We start from the raw sequence: 11347 nt of genomic DNA, 5'->3' as shown, positions 1-11347 counted from the left end.
TGGCTCACGGGCCCAGCCGCTCCGCGGCACGTGGGATCCTCCCAGACCGGGGCGCGAACCCAGTTCCCCTGCATCGGCAGGCGGACGCGCAACCACTGCGCCACCAGGGAAGCCCTAATTAGGTTCTTTTAAGGTTAGAGGGGCACAGAAATGGGCAAACAGGAAAGGGGCAAAAGAGTTACTTTCAGTTTCCATTTCTATGGGATTACGGGCGAAGATCATCTTCTGTAACTTCTTCATGCTGACAAACGGTGCTGTATTCTCAGAGTGGAAAATGTCAACATGGGTCTGTAGCATCTCTTTGCTGACAATTCTATTTGTCCACTTACTTATACAGGCAGAGCAAGCTACAACTATTTTGATTCCCACAAAGATACAGATTATTATGAGCAATAATGTTAATCTCATTCTCTTACCAGATCTTGGAATTGTGCTAGCCATAGATTCAGTACTGCTCAAGATGGAGAAGCTTATGTCATGGCTACAGTCTGGTCATCTCACAGTTAGTTATTTTTTCCATTTGGTCGAAGTTACAGTATCCTTAAAACAACTCAGGAATGCATCAGACACTGAGTCTGTGACTCTACTGTCCTAATTATTAACTGCTCGGTTTTATACCAGGGCCCTGCAGGGTTCTGCTCCGTTCCATTCTTTCTTTGCTTTCACACTTTTTCTATATAAGTCTTTCCCCTGGCTCCTGTCTGTGGAGCACTCCCAACCACTTCTTGTTTGGCACTGTCCAATTCCTATCAATTCTTGGTCAAATAAACTCTTAAAATTTTAATATGTCTCAGTTTGGTTTTTAACAACAGAAAACTAAAAGTGACAAGGTTGCTAAGTGATTCCTGAAAAGAAAAAAACAGAGAAGGAAAAGGAATATTTTAGAAAAAAAAAAAAACTCTCAACAGAAAAATGAGAAATGCCTAAGAACTTACTTCCCAGAAGTCACCATCTGTCACATTGATCATATGGTTGAAATAAACAATATCCTCTTGCAAATATACCAAGTCCTTCACAATTAAACCAAAGATGCCTTCTTTCTCCAAAGCTTATTCTTCTACTCATAAACAGTTCTACTGGACTTTATTTATTTCAGTGAATAATACTATACATCCACTTTATTTATTTCAGTGAATAATACTATACATCCATTTTTAATTCTTCTTATAGAGTACCTACCATCTTGTTTTTCTTCTCTATTCTGGTCTTATATATCTTGAGACATAGGAAACAATGCACATCCTCTAAAACAATAAAGTGCAGTTTCTTCTAATAGGAATCACTGCTTAACCTAATTCAATCAATATCATACGTACAATATAGAATTCTACCTTTCATTTACATCTGCTCCTAGACTCAAAACAAAGAGCACCAACTGCCTCTATCTGTTATTACTTTGGATGCCAGTTTAGACCAAATATCCTTTAGAGCCCTATTTATTGAAAAAAACTTTTGAAATCTTATATCTTTACCTTTACCCTGATTATATCTAGCGACATTTATTTTTTAAATAGAATAAATAGCATATATGTTACTACTCATAGATAGACAGATATTGATAGATAGGTGATAGAGATATATTGGCAGTTTCAGCTACTCAGAAATTCCATGTCTATATAATCTGAGGAAGTATTCCTGCCGGTATAAACTTCCATATGTTGGGAGCATACACCCAAAGGCTGAAGTGAACAAAATAATACTGCTTTAAACTGAAAGATGCTGAATCACCTTTAATTGAAGCATTTATCTTTCAATCCTGAGTATCACCATCTATCTTCTATCAATTGGAATAGGAATGACAGAACAGTATTAGTTTTTTTTTTTTTTTTTTTTTTTGTGGTACGCGGGCGTCTCACTGTTGTGGCCTCTCCTGTTGCGGAGCACAGGCTCCGGACACGCAGGCTCAGCGGCCATGGCTCACGGGCCCAGCCGCTCCGCGGCACTTGGGATCCTCCCAGACCGGGGCACGAACCCGCTTCCCCTGCATCGGCAGGCGGACTCTCAACCACTGCGCCACCAAGGAAGCCCAGATATTTTTAATAAAGCCACTTTTAAAAAATATATTTGTTATATTTGAATACATTTTATCCCTGACACCGGAGAATATCAAGCTTTTTAAACCTGCAGTCTCAAAAGATCCTATTTCATGCATCTGATACTTAATTCTCTCCCCCTCTCTATCCCACTAAGAAATTATTTTAGAGTATTTTTAAATAATTAAAACATCTTAATCATCAGAGAAATCCATTTGGCTAGAGTTAGTCATAAACAAAAATATACAAGTAAAAGAAAGCCCACATCATTTCATTGTTATGATGTAAGATCTAGACAACTAGGCTTTGTTGCTTTTGTTTTGTTAAATCCGGCTTTCCTTTCACTAATAAAAAATCTATTGTTCCTAATGAAAAGATAGGGCAAAGAATCTGACACAAGTATTCTACTTGTTAAATCATCAGAAAGGAAAGGGACTGCCTCAGTCAGTGCTAATGTTTTCATATGACCAAGCATTTATATAACAGAAATATTTTATAAAAGTCTTTTCCCAATTCTGTAATTATCATCTTAAAGATTGTTAATCATTATTTTCAAGATAAATGAAATTCTTATGACACAAAAAGGGGTGGAAATGTAGCATACTATTGTGTCTCATGTAACAATAGCCATATCAAAGCAAGTTTTATGGAAAAATTTAGATTGAGAAACCAGGATTTTAGTTTGTAAACCAAACATTGGTAATTATATCTCTTAGCTTTTACAAGGCCCATATTTCCATCTCTGTGACAGAAGAGGCTTAAACTATCAAATCCATAGAGTTTTCAATAACTTGAAAATTCTGTGCTTTTCAAACTCTCTCAAACAAAAGATTCAGGCTTGAAATATTTTAATGGTTCTAAAAATTAGAAAAAAAATATTAAAATGTAAAAAAAAAAGAGTTTATCTGAAATGACTACCTTTTCTTGTTCATTATCTAGCTGATGACTTTAGCCACTTTAGAATGTTGCCAACCAGAATCTAAGGCAACTCTAATAAGACTAAAAACAATAATAATCACCATGTCAATAACAACCAAAAATAGCAATAGTGAACATAAAGAGAATTTCTAAACTCCCAGAGGAGTTGAAAGAGGTATCAGGATATTAGAAACAAAGAAACAAAAATATTGTATGAAACAAACAAAAGTATGGGGAGGAAACAACCAAATATACAATAAACCAAATAATACAATAAAGAAAACTAGGATATGAAGAATAATATTGTTTCAAACTGGACAGTGCTTTGTTTGTTTTATAGGTTTAGAAGTTTGACCAGAAGAAAATAATGAAAATACCTAATTTGTCTTTTAGACACTTAAATAAAACAAGCAGATTTATTTCATGTCTCTGTTAGAACTCATATGTGTTACCAGAGGGATAAAAAAAATAGCTTTTATTTCCTGCTTTTCTGTATTCTCTCAGCAATCTAATATACTGTAGTAATTTTCTGATAAAAAGATGTCATATTTAAATCAGCTTACAAACAACTGTCAACACGGATTCAGATGAGAAAGATTAGGTTCGGCATTCATGACCATGGTTTTAGATAAGATTTTTGGAACATAGACATAGTTTGGAGGCAAATCAGACCCTAGGATCATGTTTAGTAGGGCTCCTGCATCTTTTCTTCAATATTCAAATTGGAGAAGCATTACAATCAACTGGTAGAACACTTTCAAATTCATTTGATTGAGCTGAACAGACAACTGGAAAAAGCAAGATCCATTCCTTCCCACTTTATAGCATTATATTTATTTAAAGAGTAAAATTACTTTCCTCATGACTTTGAACAAACTCAAACTATTAAATCTGAGCAATGTAATAAAAAGTTCTCCATATTATCAAGTATATTTTAAAAAAGAAACTGTGATAATTTGCTGAATCTTAATTGCAAAAATATAATCCTTACATATGAACCAAGTAAGAAGAATGATGTTTAGTTTTAGCATCTTTGATGATCATTAGATGTGAACTTTTACACTCTTGAGTGGCCAAACCTCTAAAAGTTTCTGAGAGTTAATGGTCATTATCAGAAAGCTAATTTTGATAAGTTCACATTTTTAAAATATTTTAATTCAGATTGTAGATAGGGGAGATAGGTTCTCAGTTTATAAGTGAATGTAATTAAGTATGCACATTACCTTCTGTTCAAGAAAGCTGCATTTGGATAATCTGTGTCTTCTATAGTAATCATAATAATTCCATAAACTTAAAAAATAATTTAGGTTCTTCTGCTTTTAGGTCGTTAAGTAGTGAAAAAATTATAGGTGTTAAAATTGTAATTTGCTTATAAGCAGGGAACTCTAAGAGATTTATGTTTTCCCTCGGTTCCCAAGCAAATGGTTTCCAGTCTCTTCTACACATATGGATATTCCCGTTCTACTAGTGCCAAGCACCCTGATTTCCTAGCACATTTTACTTAATTCCATGGGCCAAATCAAGCAGTAGGTCATAAAACACAGACTTTTTGCTAGAGATGGGGCCAAGGCATAATTCTCAAACATTTTTCTCCTCCTTAATGTGGAGAAGTGTGTAAAATTGTAAACATTAGTAAACTAAGCCTCTCAGAAATGACACTGGTAAAATGCTGATAAATAGGATGATCGACATCTTCACTGATTCCATAAATATTTATTAAACCTCTACGTTGTGATACTGGTGATGAATTCAGAGCTGAATAAAGTAGACAAAATCTCAGACATTACAAAACTTACATAGTTACTAGATACAAGAATTTTATAAAAAAGGAGAACAAAGCACTTTTCTTGTTCTTGAGAAGCTTAAATGATTAAAATAGGAGCTAAGAACTTGATGATACAAGGCCTTTGGAGAAAATAACTAAGCAATAGGTAATTAAGAAATAAGACATGTAATTATAAAGAGTATAGTTACAAACAGCATCAGTACATGGAAAAACAGATCAGTTTGAGTTTAAGGAGTTGGGTAAGATATTCTAGAAAAGTAGAAACTGAAAAACAGTACAGTACATGTTTGTACTGATTTTAAACAACAACAACAAAATGAATAGGCATGTATTTATCAGCATAAGGAAGAATCTAAGCAAAATAATGTACAGGGAAACCAATTTGGCACCATAAGGGATGAATAAAGCCTCTCATTAGACTATAACGATTTTACATGTTTAATTAAATGTATGAATATGGGAGAGGGACTAGGACCAGATAATTAGTTTCCTTAGAGTTAAAAGCACATTTAATAAATAGCAGCTAATAAATAACAATTAATGTGCTATTCATTTCTATAGAAGTAATTTCTGTCTTGATTTTTTCATGATGGCTCATCCTATTTTATACAATAGTATTTCTTACAGTAAAGTGATTTGCTAAATTTATTTACATCTATAAATTGAGTTTTCCCATATTCTGGTATGTTGTTTGGGACTGTCAACATAAAAATGGACCAACTCTCTTATCCTTCAAAATGCTCACAGCTGAGGTTAGGGGGAGTGAGGACAGTGTGGTGGTACAATGAAAGAAGCATGTAAATATGGAAGCTAATTTTGTGAGTTAATAAATTATCTTTGAAAAAAATTTCATAGAAATAAATTTTCCATTTGAAAAAAAAATATCAGATGATAAATCTCAATTTCTGACTCAGAAAATGTGATTATCAAGGAAACAGGCTAGAATCAGGCTCCAAGCACTGTTTTGTGAATTATAGGAGTGGCTACAATTAGTATGCGTGCCATATGTTAATCTCCAGATGGTCAAGAGCTTTGGAACACATTGTCTATATGTACTATATAAATAAACCTGCTTAACTTTGTCTAATATTCTTCTTTCATTGCAACATAAGTTGAAAATATTTAAAAGAAACAAGGGTCTTGTCTCTTTAAGATGCCATGGAATGACCATGAGTAAATTAAGATCACTGAAGGCAGGAAAATAAATTGCTATCATTAATGAAGGTCAGAATGACTCAAGGAAAAAATAAGAAGTCCAGAAGACAAAAAGTCAGAAGGAAGGTTTAAGAGAAACTAACCATTGTTTAAATTTTGTACCCGAGCCAGAACATTGATTAATGAAGAACAGATTTTGATGCTCATAGCATAGGAATAATACTAGTCTCTGTTAAATGAAAGGGAAATATAGAAATAGTATATGACAAAGTTGGAATTCAATAAATGGTAGCTTAAAATTAACTACATGACTTGGTGGCACAACAGATATTTATTAAAGATGTGCATGTAAAACACAAAATTTGTTTTGCATATTTTTTGATCATTGAATGATTTGATGAATGAGTTTAGTACTCGGGGTGAATATTATATTGCCAATTACAAATGAGAAAAATACTAGTAATACTGAAATAATATGAGGTGTAGAAATAATACATGCAAAGCACCATCCAGAGTATCTGTGCTTTCATAAACAGTAGGAAATAAATTAACAAATTAAGTGTTATTGATTCCTAAACAGATATTTTTGTAGGAATATCTTACTATGCAATATAAAGCAATTATTAATAATATAATATCCATTTATGAAACAGTTCCTCTATGGTAGATATTGCAATAGTCTGTGTCAGTTTCCTATTGCCACTGAAAAATATAATCACAGACTTACTTTCTTACAATTCTAGAGGTCAGAATTCCAAAAGGAGTTTTACCAGGATGAAATCAAGGTATTGGTAGGGTCGTGTTCTTTCTGGAAGCTCTTGAGAAGAATCTGTTTCTTTGTTTTTTTCTGGCTTTGGGGTGACATTTGTATTCTTTGGTTCCTTTATCTTCAAAATATGGCCAGCCTTTCTTTTTTTGTCATATCTTCTTTTTCTCTTCTTTGACCTGCTTAGCTCCCTTTTATAATGACTCTTGTGATTACGTGGGTGTACCTGCATAGTCCAAAATAATCTCCCCAACTCAAGGTTCTTAATCCCATTTGCAAATTCTCTGTGCCACATTAAGTAATATATTTGCAGATTCGAGGGACTAGGATGTGGATGTAGGTGGGAAAGCATTACTCTTTCTACCACACCATTTTAAAAATATATATTCTAATTATATACTCAAAACAACACAGTGAAGTAGCAGTTACTCTTCCTATTTTACACACGGACACAAATCTAACAAATGACAGGCTTCATCTCTCTTCTGTCTGTCTACAATTCTATCTTGCCACTTGGAAATCCTGCTTCAGCCTTTCTGATTGGGAGGTCATTCCTTGGTAAGGAATATAATGAAAGGTACCACAGTTCAACCTTCCCATTGGTTTTAAGGGTAATAATATTAGGATGATGAAAACTACTGGACAGTCCAATCTCTAAACGACCACCACTTAACAGATGCTCCTTGAAGCACATGGAAGCAGTCACCATAAACACAGGGACTTCTAGAAGGTGACAGTTGCTCTCTTTGCTAGTAACTTCCTAGTAAGTATTCCTAGTGGCATCTTTTTAATCCTCTTATTTCTCTCATGTTCCACCCAGACAATTCTGTGGCAAAAGACAACCCTCAGAATGGGAGAAAATATTTGCAAACGAAGCAACTGACAAAGGATTAATCTCCAAAATGTACAAGCAACACATGCAACTCAATATCAAAAAAACCAACAACCCAATCTAAAAAAAGGTGGAAAACCTAAATAGACATTTCTCCAAAGAAGACATACAGATGGACAACAAACACATGAAAAAATGCTCAACATCACTAATTATTAGGGAAATTCAAATCAAAAATACAATGAGATATCACCTCACACCTGTCAGAATGGCCATCATCACAAAATCTACAAACAATACATGCTGGAGAGGGTGTGGAGAAAAGGAAACCCTCTTGCACTGTTGGTGGGAATGTAAATTGATACAGCCTCTATGGAGAGCAGTATGCAGGTTCTTTAAAAAACTAAAAATAGAACTACCATGTGACCCAGCAGTCCCACTCCTGGGCATATACCCTGAAAAAACCATAATTCAAAAAGAGTCATGTACCACAATGTTCACTGCAGCTCAATTTACAATAGCCAGGACATGAAAGCAACCTAAATGTCCATCAACAGAGGAATGGATAAAGAAGATGTGGTACATATATACAATGGAATATTACTCAGCCATAAAAAGGAACAAAATCGGATCATTTGTAGAGACATGGATGGACCTAGAGACTGTCATACAGAGTGAAGTAAGACAGAAAGAGAAAAACAAATATCATATATTAATGTATATGTGTGGAATCTGAAAAAATTGGTATAGACAATCTTATTTACAAAGCAGAAATAGAGACACAGATGTAGAGAACAAATGTATGGATACCAAGGGGGAAGGGGGGTTGGGATAAATTGGGAGATTTGGATTGACATATAAACACTATTGATACTATATATAAAATAGAGAACAAATGAGAATCTACTGTATAGCACAGGGAACACTACTCAGTGCTCTGTGGTGACCTAAATGGGTAGGAAATCCAAAAAAGAGGGGATATATGTATACGTATAGCTGATTCACTTTGCTGTACGGTAGAAACTAACACAATATTGTAAAGCAACTATACTCCAATAAAAATTAAAAAACACAAACATTTTAAAGATACTGTTTCAGTAACTACTCTAGAGTGTTGTTCAAAGAACAATTCCTGCTGAGCCCTCTGGTGGTGGTCAGACAGCCATTTCCAAAAATTTGTTCAATGCTACCTAGATTATATACCACCTGATAGCACATCTCGAGTGAGCCCTTGGTGCCATCTGACTAACATTAATTGGAATATAACCATTAAAAGACTTTGAAGGCTTGGGGTAAACCTTACAATTATTCCCCCATAACATCTCCCTGTCACAATAGTGCATGAACAAGAGCCAGGTTAGACTGTTCCAATATTCCCTAAAATCAATATTCTAATTAAACTCTAAGAGTAGCCTGAGTTGTGTGTGTCTATGTGTGTGTAAGTATATACATAATTTATTACAAATACACACATATAAATGCATACACATAAACGTATATTTGGCACACATAAATATATTGGTATACAGCTCAGTATAGTCCATGTATGTTATATGTATATGCACAAGTATACATTCAGGGATAGATTCTCACTTGATACCATTAACCTCAGTTGAAGTCAATCTAGCTTGACATCCCTGGAATTTATCTCAGTTTAGGTAGTGTTCTCCCCAGGAACATTTGCCTGAGCCCTTCCCTCAAGGCTACAGGAGTGCCTTGTACATAGCTCTACCACTGCATTTGCTTAAAATTGTCTGCTTTAGTCGGTCTGCCTGACTTAAATTACACTATAAGCAACTTGAGGAGACAGACCATACATTATTCATTTGCATAAATTCCTGAGAGATGATAGAAGTTCAAAAATAATTGGCTGACTTAAACAGGGATTCAGTCATACAGTAATTACCCAAGGCAAAGACAGACAGTGATGTGCACTGGAGAACTCAGTAAGGCATTCAGGCTTACCCCATGGCTTCACACTTTTACTGGTGACAGATCCATCATGTAAGTGTTCAGATTTCTGCATTTTCACTCACTGGTATCCATCTCTAGCCTTTTTTTTCCATTATTATTTTGAATTACCTTAATATGACTTATGGCAGTCTAGGGCTGTTCATGTTTGGAGCTAGAAATCGAAGAAGCTATTAGAAAAATATTAGAGGAATATTAGGAAGAAGTCCAGAAAATATGTTAAGAAGAAATGTTTTTTCTAGCCCCTGTAGAAAGATTTGAAAAAGGAAGAGAGGGCTTCCCTGGTGGCGCAGTGGTTGAGGGTCCACCTGCCGATGCAGGGGACACGGGTTCATGCCCTGGTCCGGGAGGATCCCACATACTGCAGAGCGGCTGGGTGCGTGAGCCATAGCCGCTGAGCCTGGGCGTCTGGAGCCTGTGCTCTGCAACGGGAGAGGCCACTATACTGAGAGGCCCACATACTGAAAAAAAAAAAAAAAAAAAAAAAAAAGGAATAGAAAGACAAAAACAACAGACAAAAAAGCAAAATGAATGCAAACAGCTATGGAAACAAGCAAGCAAACCAAGCAAACCAACCAACCTAATTTTGCATTCTTCCAGTTTGCAGACATTGCAACATAAGGACCAAGCTGGCCAAATTAGGCCTCACACAGATTCCATTATCTAAGTTCACTAACTGCTTGGTTCAATCCACTTGAGGCAGTAGAATCTTGGCCACAGTGTTAGTTTGGTTGATTGGTCAGGTAGCTTTCTTTAATAACACCTCAAGGGGTTGTGGCTTTTGGCAAGAACAGAGCTAATTTCAGCTTAATTGCCACATAAAATTTTCCCTAAAGCACAGAAGCCACTGACCTTATGTTGCTTCCTATGACACACTTTTCAACATCCCTCCTGAGTGTAATGACATATCTTGGATTTGCTGTTTAACAGCTTAAGTCTCAGTAGATGATCTTGTCATCACTGTCATTTTACCTTTTCTGCAAAGAGGAAAAATGTCAGGAGTTTATACCTCAGACCACCTAACACCCATTTTGTTCTGTCTGAAACAACTTCCAGTAGCTGCCCTTTGTCCTTCACAGAATGGAGATTCTTAGCACGGAGCAATGCAAACACTAACTCTTCTTCTCCAAAGTCCTCTCATCCATGTGTAGTCTCTCCTCCCTCCAAAGTAAAAAGAATTCCATGTGTATGCTTTCCTAATTATAGCGTTCATTTTTCCCTCTCCACCAGCTCCTTAAGGATAAAAACTATGTTTTATACACCTCTCTGCTTGCTATAGCATGATTAAACTTCTATATTCTATTGATTCTTTATTTATACATCATGACTGTGGTTCCCTCATTTATTCTACAAATTCCTTGGTGTATAAAGTCTTCGTAGTACAGTATACGATACTTGCGTGCTCCTACAATGTTTGGCAAGTTCTATGGGACCATACTTTATTTTTGGTATTAATTTCAAAGTTTCAAAGAACCTGGGAAGAAAGGTTAAAATTTTTCAAAAAAAAATTTTCCTTTCTACTAGAGAAAAGCACATAAAATTCCCAAAGATCTAGCCTTTCTTTCTCCAAACTCTAACAAAACCCAGATTGGACTGGACACCTCTGGTTGTGACTAGTTTTCCAGAACAGGGTTTTATCTGAAGGATCTTTCTGATCAGGTATGGCTAAGGTAGCCAAGTGGTCTGTCAGAGTGAAAGCTTTCTTTTCTGTCCAAAGGTAATTCCTTTACAAGATGTGCCATAAATGTATTATTCATGATTCCTGAGTTCAGATATGTTGGGTTTTTTAAACTAAAACAACTCATTAGAATAGGAGAGAACTGAAATCAACAGAAGAGAACTATATTTCAAAGAAATGTTGGGTGGGGTTTCAAGCATTGAAGAGT

This window comes from Physeter macrocephalus, chromosome 7 (genome assembly GCF_002837175.3).
Source record: "Physeter macrocephalus isolate SW-GA chromosome 7, ASM283717v5, whole genome shotgun sequence".
Classification (NCBI taxonomy): domain Eukaryota; kingdom Metazoa; phylum Chordata; class Mammalia; order Artiodactyla; family Physeteridae; genus Physeter; species Physeter macrocephalus.
The sequence above is the reverse complement of the archived record's forward strand: the minus strand, read 5'-3'. Positions refer to the sequence as shown.